Source organism: Rhinopithecus roxellana, chromosome 10 (genome assembly GCF_007565055.1).
Source record: "Rhinopithecus roxellana isolate Shanxi Qingling chromosome 10, ASM756505v1, whole genome shotgun sequence".
Classification (NCBI taxonomy): domain Eukaryota; kingdom Metazoa; phylum Chordata; class Mammalia; order Primates; family Cercopithecidae; genus Rhinopithecus; species Rhinopithecus roxellana.
In genome coordinates this window covers 24,631,682-24,641,466 of record NC_044558.1, presented here as the reverse complement: position 1 = coordinate 24,641,466, position 9,785 = coordinate 24,631,682, and positions in this window count along the sequence as shown.

The following is a 9,785-nucleotide window of genomic DNA, read 5'->3' as shown; positions in this document are numbered from 1 at the left end:
GCATCAGGCACTATTGTAAACACTGACTGATAAGGAAATGGAGGCTCAAAGACATTACTTAGTTTACTGAAGGTCACAGACCAGCAAAGAAGGCTTGAATCTGGGTCTGAGGACATTAAATCTGAGTCTGAAGACATTTGCTTTTACTACTCCACCACGTACACCCAATCCAGACATGAGGACAGCTCAGAATACTCACTGATACTTTCTTGTTCAAAACTGGCTTTACACACTACAGACAGACACATGACTAATGGCACCTTTGAGTGATGACCTATTATTGAGTATGATATTATCAGGATAAAGAAGCATTTCTGCATGGTAACCAATGTATCTAATAATGTGTCATTCCCCACTGCCATTCTTCTACATGTGTATGTCAGTTCTGGATAGTGCTTCACACTATGTAGGTAAAACCCAGGGATATAGAGCCAATCTTGGGATACCTCCATGAGGAAGGTTATGTGTTGGCTCTTATACAGTCTAGGAATAAACCACTCCCACCTAAGTGACACTGGAAGCTGATTATTAAGAATCTTACCAAGACCTCTGGCAACAATCCACCTATTTTTCTCTTGACAGCTTATCAAAGTTAGTGTAGTCTCAAGTGCTATGGTCGAATCAGGGCTTCTGGAGAAACACTGTGGACTTAGAGCCTAGAGTTCCATGAGACGCATGTTCCCATATCCCTGCCCTCCAAAGTGGCCTTAGACAGCCCACACAAGCATTCACGATGGGTGGAGTGGTGCTGGTCCTAGATAATTTGGGAGACATTTGGCACTCTTGCAATGACTGGGGAGAGTATTTCTGACATTTATTGAGTATGCACCAGGTTTCCAGACATTGCAAGTAGGAGATAATCCTGTTTATAATCACCTAAGTCCAGAATATAACCCCAATTTATTTATAAACTCAGAGTGTTTTTGCACAATTTTAACATAAACCTAGTTCTTCAGGGATGCAATTACCATACAAATTAAGAAAAGGTAGAACTTTACCAAGTCTTTTTCACTGTTTTAGAAAATCACATCATCAGTGGCGATGCTAATTGTGCTATTTGAATCTTTCCACTCCACATCTGCATCAGTCTGCACATGCAGCTGTCCCACGCATGATTCTCCACGAGTATAAACATCCGACCACTTCAGTGTGTTTTGTAGGAGAGTTGTCCTAAGCATTCTATCTTGTAATGCATGTTATTTTATTACAAACTCTTTTCCTTTTATTTCTCCTTTATGTTACAGTTCAGGTATCATTTTGTTTTTTGTTAAAATTGCGTATGTTGATATTACCTGTGAATTTCACTTTAGGACATTAAAGGGTAGATCATAAAATATATGTTATAAAAAGGAGAGCTTTGGGTCTGATAGAGTTGAAACTACTGGGCTATACCCATCCAGTATGAGCCTCCCGAGTCATAATGACAGATGGATGGCAGAGCCTTCGCCTCCTTCTCAGTGAAGCCTCCTCAGTATAAAGCTCAGCTGAAAGCTGGTATCTTCCTCACCTGTTTATGGATAGAGATTAAACCTCTGGGATCCCATAAAGGATAATGGTTATAGTTAATACAACATCTGGTTTCTACATGTTCTTTTCTTCACCCTGTGATGGAATGAGATGGCTTGTAAAAGAGTAAAGCAATCACTAAAAACAGAAGCAGATGTACACTGGATTTGAGACAATTGTAGCAGTACATCAGAAGTAAAATTTGACCTTGAACCATAAGTAAGGTAGGAAATGTGGCCTGGTAGGGAGGTTTCTCTTTTAAGAGGAGATTTAAAAATTGAGGAACTGTGCTATAATTTTCTAACTCCACCTCACTTATTTTATCCAGTGGTTCCTGCTTACGTCCAAACCTCCTTCAGAAAGGACCCTGAGTAGGGTCTCTCCCTTCAAATGGACATGTAGGTGATAACAGGGATCATAGAAATGTCCCTATACATGTGCTATGGCCGAACCTATCACCACCCCATGAATATGGAACTCTTTCCCAACCCCAAATCTCTAAAATGGAAACAGAGGTGGGAGGTGATTGTTCCTGGAGAGAGGGAAGGAGACAACAATAAGAAAGAAACATGACCCAGGATTGTGCTTCTCCATCCTATTTAGTTCAGAGCTTCTAATTCAGCCACCCTTACAGGATCTAAAATACTCAAAAGTAAGGTTACCCCAGAGCCAAATTTCTTTTTATTTCTTCTGCTTTAAAGATGAATTGGAAATAGAGACATCCTCATCTCTCACCTATCACCAAGTAGATTCTCTTAGATAGTTAATACTGAAAAGCGTCCTCTGGTATGTTTGGACCTCACTGCTATAGTAAAAGGTACAGGGGAAAAACTGAATACAGATATGTGCTAGAATGTGCTGGCTGATTACTTGTTTGCTCTCATATTCATTTCCCAGCATTCCCTTGATTTGCTCATTTTCACAAGGAGCTACATTTCTCTGCACCTGCGAGTTCTGGTTTCTGGGTAAGTTTGGGCAATAGGAGGCATTAGCAAAAGACAAAAGACAAGAAGAAGGGAGAAGCCAGGTATTATCCTCCTTTTCTCTTTGCCTCCAACAGCATCTTCAGCAGTACTTGCAGCTCTTGGCTCCATAATCCCTTCCTCCCAGTGCAAGCAGCATTCTGTTCCCCTAGTGGACCTAGATCCATGGAGATGGTTTTTCCCAAACACCACCCCGTCCCCCGTGTATCTCTAGCCATAGGGATGGTAGTGATTTTAGGATGTTATTTTTTCTGGGTTGACTCCCCTCCCTTACTTAGCGACTCATCTCTTCCATCACCTGTATTAAATCCTCTCTGTTGGTCATGCACAGTGGCTCAAACCCGTAATCCCAGCACTTTTGGGGCTCAGAGCAGGAGGATTGCTTGATTCCAGGTGTTGGAGACCAGTATGGGTAACAGGGTAAGACCTTATCTCTCCTAAAAATAAAAAAAAAGAAAAAAAGCTGAGTGTGGTGGTGTGCCCCTCTAGTCCCAGCAACTCAAGAGGCTAAGGTGGGAGGATCACTTGATCCCAGGAGGTCAAGGCTGCAATGAGCAGTGATCATGCCACTGCATTCCAGCCCAGACTAGGCAACAGAGAGAGACGTCTTAAAAAAAAAAAAAAAAGAAAGAAAAGAAAGAATCCTCTCTGTTTAAAATGCCTAGCCTAGAAGGGTTTCTGCTGTCCTCACTAGGCCCTAACTAGTACAAACAGGAATTACATAGTAGTAAGAACACATGAAAAAATGCTCATCATCACTCGCCATCAGAGAAATGCAAATCAAAACCACAATGAGATACCATCTCACACCAGTTAGAATGGCAATCATTAAAAAATCAGGAAACAACAGGTGTTGGAGAGGATGTGGAGAAATAGGAACACTTTTACACTGTTGGTGGGATTGTAAACTAGTTCAACCATTATGGAAAACAGTATGGCGATTCCTCAAGGATCTAGAACTAGATGTACCATATGACCCAGCCATCCCACTACTGGGTATATACCCAAAGGATTATAAATTATTCTACTACAAAGACACATGCACACGTATGTTTATTGCGGCACTATTCACAATAGCAAAGACTTGGAATCAACCCAAATGTCCATCTATGACAGACTGGATTAAGAAAATGTGGCACATATACACCATGGAATACTATGCAGCCATAAAAAAGGATGAGTTTGCGTCCTTTGTAGGGACATGGATGCAGCTGGAAACCATCATTCTTAGCAAACTATCACAAGAAGAGAAAACCAAACACCACATGTTCTCACTCATAGGTGGGAACTGAACAATGAGGAAACTTGGACTCGGGAAGGGGAACATCACACACTGGGGCCTATCATGGGGAGGGGAGAGCGGGGAGGAATTGCATTGGGGAGTTATACATGATATAAATGATGACTTGATGGGTGCTGACGAGTTGAGGGGTGCAGCACACCAACATGGCACAAGTATACATATGTAACAAACCTGCACGTCATGCACATGTACCCTAGAACTTAAAGTATGATAAAAAAAAAAAAAAGAAAGAAAATAAACAAAGGAAAAAAGGAAGAAAAAAAAAAAAAAAAAAAAGAACCAAGCGCTGAAATCAGACAGATATGGGCTTGTGTCATGCTCTAATATGTGCTTTGGACAAATTAAAATGACTTCTGTGGGGTTTAGTTCCTCTTATTTTGATAAAAACGGCAATATCTGCCTCAAATTAGTATTTAAGAATTAAACATTATCATACAATAGTTCCTAAACTTCTAGATTTCTCAAAATAGTGAAATTTCCAAAAATAAAAGTAGAAATTGAGAAAATCTAAGGTGGCAAAATCTTTATTTGCCTAAAATAAGGACATAAAAAAATCATCTATCATCACCATTTATCACTAAAAATGAATTAATTTTTTAAAAACATGGCATGAATATAATCTAAGAAAAAAGGGCAGACTCTTTAATTGTGTAAATTAAGCTTTATAGAAAACTCATCATTAATTTAATTTTTTTCATCTTTTTAATTTTCCTGTGGCTAGATGAAACCACTGGCATAGTCCAGCACTAGTGTGCTTATCAACTCTTGTTTTGTGTGGTTTCTGGCATTTTTACTATTACTTTTATTATCATTACTTCAGCTGTTATTAAGAATGAGAGTATTAATTAAGGATCTAAGATAGCCAAAGTAGAATTCTCTCCATTGGCTTTGTCACACCATTTTCTTTCTTTCTTTCATTTTTTATTTTTAATTATACTTTAAGTTCTGGGGTACATGTGCAGAACGTGCAGGCTTGTTACATAGCTATACATATGCCATGGTGGTTTGCTGCACCCATCAACCCATGATCTACATTAGGTATTTCTCCTAATGTTATCCCTCCCCCAGGCCCCTACCCTCTGACAGGCCCTGGTGTATGTCACACCATTTTCTACATATACTCTTAACTCATGGCCTGAACATTTCTGACACTGACCACATTTCCCCGAATTTGATTCTGACCAGAAAAATCAGGTAAAAAGGGCTAGTGCGGATCCTTGCACCACAATGCAGATGTAAAAATTTCAAGTCTAGCATTTTCTTACTGTGTCATAATTCTTTATCTTTCTTCACTCCAGCCCATCCCAGCCAGCAGACGTACAACGTTTTCATATAATAATTTTAACTACTTATTTGATATTTTCAGGCTGTCCCTTTATAGTATAAAAATAATTTCTCCTCAATGTAATCAATTTGAAGGAACAATGCAAATAAGTATGTTGCTTGTCACTGTGCACAAACCGAACACTAAGAATTTTTCAACCAGTTTTGCTGGATTCATCAGCATATAATTTTATTCTTTTACTTTTAGTCATATTTACTCCATGGCATATTCTTTTAAGACATCATTATTATTCTTAGAAATCAGTTAAATAGGATTTGATGGTCTGGTCTCTTACTTCTCAGCCTTCAAAATTTTCCATATGCCAAATAAGAGAAATACCCCTGGTGTAGCAATCTCCAATTCCCTGAAAGAGAAGTGAACTTGAAAAGAATTTTCAAGTCCTTTTTAAGCCATGAAGATTTATTTTGAATCTTTCAGTGTGTGCATAACATTATTCCAAGTCCTCTTCAGGGTCACTCTTGTAGGACCCAGGGTATATCTGTCAACTAAAAAAAAGCAATTTGAGAACCTCTAAGATTGATTTTTGAAAATGCAGTATCCACAAAAACAGATTTTAGATGCCATCCCAGCAGGTGCTGGTAACTCTGTACTTGTACGGAAGATGCCTTCGGTGGGTTTGTTTAGGAGCTGTTTTATGGATACCGGCGTTCTTCTTAAGAACACTGAGCATTCTATGCTGTATCCTTGTATGACTACTTCACAAGAATTCTGTGTTGACTTGTATTTCCCAGTAAAAGTATGCAACTAGCAAAAGCAGCCTGATAAGGAAAATCTGTTGGGGAAAGGTTTGCTTAGAGAGTCTTTTGGGCACATTGATGCTCTCTAGGGCTTTTTTGTACAACACTAGTAAGCTAGTTCTCAAAGTCAAACTGATAATACTCCAATACTTAAAAGTAGACACTTGTACCAAAGAACCACATGCTCCTGGATGCTCACACTGCCCTTTCCTTGAGAAGTAAATGAACATAGGAATGCAGATGCGGGCAGACATGAGAATGACAGTTTCGCGTGCATTTGTTCATGGTGTTGTCTCTGAAAAGGTGATCTCTGTCCCAAGAGTTGAGGAAGGAGGGCAGACAAAGTTTCCTGAAGAAGCAATCTAGATAAACCACCCATCTGGAGTTATTCTTCCAGCAGTTTAAATAGATTTGCACACACAACCACTCACACTTTCTCACTGGGCCCCCTTGGGACCAATGCTAGATAGTTTTGAGACAAGCAGACAGGATTGGGGTGAAGTCCGTGAACCATGGAATGCAATTTTCCTCTCCATGAAACTAACTGGCCCTTTTGGGGATCAAACCCATGACCTTGAGCTCGTTAGCACTCTACTCTAACTATGCCAAAAACAAATACAGGTCTGAAGCCAGAGGAGCTCCAAACCACACATAAAAATGTAATCAACAGAGCCACAAGGAAACACATAAAGTAAACACTTTCTATATAGGCAAAAAGAACAGAAGATTTGGAAAGCGCCTACATTCTCTGAATCCCTTAGTCATCTGAAGGCTTACTGGAAATTTCCATGTGGACATCTTCCTACACTTTGACTTCAACCCATTTTCCTCCCTCAGTCTCCACCTCTAAAAGCAATTTGCTATTTGGAACTTTCTGTCTATGGCACCATAATTCAGTCAACCAAGTTTAGAACCTTGGAGTTTTCCTCAGCAACACATTCAAACATCCAATGCTCATTAGGTCATCCTTCAAGGTCATTTATGCCAAATAACAGCCTCTTTTTAAAAATAGAGATCAAAATATGCTAAGGCCATTATTCAAACATCTCTTATATCTCTCCTCCTGCCTACCCCCAAAGGCATCACCCTTGTTAATCCAACCCATATTGCCTTCTGGACAATTGCAATGGCTGCTCACCAGTACTCCTCTCTCAATCCACTTGATATAGCATTTTAAAAGTTTTGCTTGGCATACTTTATGAAAAACTTCAGTGGCCACCATTTTCAATTTGATATCTTTCTTCTTCTTAATAGCTATTGCAACTAAAATATTCACATGCACCACACCTTTGCATAAGTCATTCACCCTACTTGGAAAGCTTCCCCTTGCTTCCCAAATATTCAAAGGCTAGCCATCATTTAAGGCACAGACCATGCTTCAATTCTGTATTTCTAGGCTCCTTCAAAATCAATGATTCTTTCTCTCTGTTGAACTCCTGGACCCCACATTAGTAATATCATTCATTAGGAATCTAATTCTCTATGAATCTATCATTAGTATATTTTTCCTCTATGTAATGGTTCCTTACCCATCATATTGTAAATTCTCTGAAGGTAGAGATTTGGCTTTTATCTCATAGCCATTTACTGAGCACTAATGTGTGAGAGATGTTATTCTGGAAATATAATTGTGAGCAAAACAGATTTACATTATGGTAATGAGGAGATGGACAGTAAACAAATGCATGAGCAAGATGCTTGCAAATAGTATAATTAAAAAAACCAAGAGGTGAATATGTTAAAAACATGCATTGAATCACTATTACCAATTCACCTCTTTTCAGGGGCTGGGCAGTCTAATGGAAAAACCAAACCTTTGCAAAATGAATTGTTCCCCTATTCTGTCTTAGTTTCCCTTCTCTTTTAGTATTCTCTCTCTTAAAAAGTTCATCCTATTACCTGGCTTCCTCTTCCATGCAGGTGATTTTAGATTGATGCTCTCTTTTGAAATGCAGCTATCACAATCTACTGCCTGACAATCACCTCCACCTAGAATTATACTGTCCAACAGAGTAGCTAGTGAGCACTCGAGATATGGCTAGTACAAATTAGGATGTGCTGTGGGTATAAAATACATATGGGATTTTGAAAACTTAGCCTGAAAAAAGGAATATAACATAATCAATATTTTATGGCAATTACATATTGGAATGAAAGTATTTTGGCTATATTTGGTTAAATAAAATATATTATTAAAATTAGTTTCATTTGTTTCACTTTACTTTTCTAAATGTGGCCACTAGGAAAATTTAAATGACAGATGGCTTACATTTGTGGCTCTCATATGTCTATTGGACAGTATTGACCTAGATCTACCAACCATTCAGATATGGAGCACTTACACATGCCATGATTCTATGTGGTGCCTAACTTCTTACACTGTCAGTACTTCAATTTGGTGAGTCTAAACTGAATATGCTCTTTCCCCTTTCTCATCCCAAGGTTACTCTACACTTCCACTTTGCCACTTTCATCAGTTACTGTGTTCCAACTTTCCAGAGTTAGAAAGTCAGACATCTTTATCTTTTCTCACAGTGCATCATTTGCCAGGTCCTGTACAGTTCCCTCAATAATGTCCTCTCTGTTTTCTCTCTCCCCACTATTCTCATGCCACTGCTCTTGACATCTCTCAATGGACAACTTAGTAGGCTCCCTGCCTCCTTCTCTTCCCACTCCAGTCTAACCTGTATGCTGCTGCCACATCAATCTTCCTAATGCAACAAAGTGATGTCAGAATAAAAGAATGGTACATTTGAAGGGGCCTTCCAAATTTCTGTAGACTCCTTTCTTTTTTTTTTTTTTTTTTTTTTTTTTTTTTTTGAGACAGAGTCTCGCTTTGTCGCCCAGGCTAGAGTGCAGTGGCGAGATCTCAGCTCACTGCCAGCTCTACTTCCCAGGTTCACGCTATTCTCCTGCCTCAGTCTCCCAAGTAGCTGGGACTACAGGCACTCGCTACCACACCCGGCTAATTTTTTGTATTTTTAGTAGAGAGTTTCACCACGTTAGCCAGGATGGTCTCGACCTCCTGACCTCGTGATCTGGCTGCCTCAGCCTCCCAGAGTTCTGGGATTACAGGCATGAGCCATCGTGCCCAGTCCTCTGTAGGCTTCTTTCAAAATGAGATGAATAGATAAGATTTACAGAGGAAGTACTGCCTGTTTGCCTCTGACTATTAATGGCTCATATGTATAATCACATGAAATCATTCCAATAATATTATGAGAGAGGTATTTTTTTTATACCCATTTTACAAATGGGAATCCCAAGACCCAGGGAGATTAAGTAATATACCCCAAGGCATAACATTATTTGTGAGCCCAGGTCTATTTGCCCCCAGAAGTGTTGCTCCTGAATTCAATGCTGTATTATTAAAGTAATTGGGGAAAGTCCTTCATAGTCCTCTCCCCCAAAAACTTGCATCTTTCTAGATCAGTAAATACTATTCACCCTATATCAGGTCAAAAGTTGAAGCCATTTTTGATGCTGTTCTTTCTGTCACACTGCAAATGAAATCCATGAACAAATCTCATAATCTCTCTCTTAAAAACATACACCAAATCCAACTTCCTACAATCTTCATATATGCACTGTCATCATAAGCCCTGCCACTGCTCACTTAAAATTTAATTTGGTTACCTAATGCTGTAGCGGGTTGAACTGTATCCCTCAAAAAGATATGTTCGAGCCCTACCATCTGCACACACACACTTATGAATGTGACCTTGTTTGGAAATAGAGTCTTTGCAGATGTTGTTAGTTAAGAATCCCATGACTCAATCATCCTTGATCTAGGGTGGATCCTAAATCCAATAAATGGTGTCCTTCTAAGAGCAAGGAGAGGGCAATTTGGACAGAGACACTGATACATGGGGAAAGGCCACAAGCCAAGGAATGCCAGAAGCCACTAGACC